This window comes from Cucurbita moschata, unplaced genomic scaffold (genome assembly GCF_002738365.1).
Source record: "Cucurbita moschata cultivar Rifu unplaced genomic scaffold, Cmos_1.0 Cmo_Scf00028, whole genome shotgun sequence".
Taxonomy (NCBI): domain Eukaryota; kingdom Viridiplantae; phylum Streptophyta; class Magnoliopsida; order Cucurbitales; family Cucurbitaceae; genus Cucurbita; species Cucurbita moschata.
Window position 1 is genome coordinate 2176705 of NW_019268544.1, and position 1787 is coordinate 2178491.

Here is a 1787-nt window from a genome sequence, read left to right on the forward strand (position 1 = left end):
CCCCCCCCCCCCCCTTGTGCTGTAAACCCAAGTCCTTTCCCGTTATTTTTTTTCCGCCAAATATTTGGCTAATTCTGAAGTGATTTTTTTTTTCTTTTTTGTGCGTCGGTTAATTTTGAAAGCATTATTTTCTTATGCATTTGAATGCCTCATCATTATCTGTGAATGCGAGACAAGTTCACTTTCAATGCATACGCATATGGGTCAGTCTCATTTGGTGATATTTGAGTTCAACTTAATCTCTTTCCTTCCTCCTGACTGTTCTATCAAAGAGAGTCTTCATACTTCTTAAGACAAACCATCTGCTTATCATTCAATTGGGCTTGGGCTTGGGCCTATTATTTTTCAATTTGAAGCCTCATTTTGTCTTTTTGGATTCTCATGAAATGGGCTGTGCTTCAACACCAAAGATTACGTCCATGTGACATTCATTGGTATGCCAAAATTGAGGCCATATATTCGAGGTGGTGGTTGATAGTTAATTGTTGGCTTGTGTGACATGGTGTATGGTATTAACCAAATAAGCCTACAATTATAAGAATATATCCTTCTAAAAAAAACATTTGGATTGGATTGTATGTGTGTGTTTGTGGAAGAAGTAAAGGGTTTTGAGAAACCCCATTTGGTTCTAAGTCCTCCCCTCCCCAACCCTGCCCTTACGTGGTTTGAGAAATCATTTTCGTGAGGCCCACCACGGGCAGACCACTGCGCGTACTTGAGTCCTCACATCCTTCTCTTGGAAGGGTTGGAAGGGTTGGAAGGCCCCATCCCCAACTAAATATATATCTTCTTTCGTTTATCAGATTGCGGTAACTACACGTGGTGTTCGCGAGTACAATATAATTTTGCAGACAAAGTTAAGACATGGGAATCCCAAACTCAGCTTGCTTTTGAAACATATGCCATTTAATCCGATATTTTACACCTCCCTTTTTCCTTTCATTCGGGACCATCTCTATATATATTTATATTTTCTTTTCTGGGTTTGGAGGTTTCCTACGACAAAATCATTGTAATCCCAACACACCTTGCTTTTTGTTTACTGAACATGACACTCCAAGATTGAGACGCTTACTCAGTGTGGCTCTTCGAATTGTCATTTTCATCTTCTTCCATCATTCTTTCTTCTTCTTCTTCTTCTTCTTCCCCTCTCCGATACACTTATTCATATTCTCTACTCTCAACATGAGCTTTCATGATTTTACTTTAAGACTCATGATCATTCTCTTAATTAGCCCGGGTGAAATTCTCATATTAACTTTGTTATAATCTTCTCCACTTCTAAGTCACGCAATAAAAAAATAATAATTAAGGTCTCTCGAGGGTTTGAAGTGATGACTGTGAGAGACAGAGAGAGAGGAAGATAAGGTGAAGAAGAAGATGGTGGATAAAATGGCGGCTAGTGAGTGAGTTTTTTGTAATTATGCAAAAGTGATGGGAGAGTCCCATATGGACCCTCTTCTCCTTTATTTATTTTATTTTTTCGATTTCTGTTGTTTTTGTCGTCACCCTTTTAATTACCTTCCCTATGTTCATTCAACCGCTCATTCCATAATAATATCTATTTGGCTCCATTCATATCAATTCCCTTTCCCAAAGTACCATTCTAACCTTCCAGATTCCTTCATTTTTACATTCCTCAATTGCTCAAAACCACAAAAATCTTCACACATCTTTACAATTTGTCTCTCACCATTTCTTACAAACCTTCAAATAAATATACACCTCCCCACCTCCCACCTCCCCTCGAACAAATACGTACTCCTTTTTTTTTTTTTTTTTTTTTG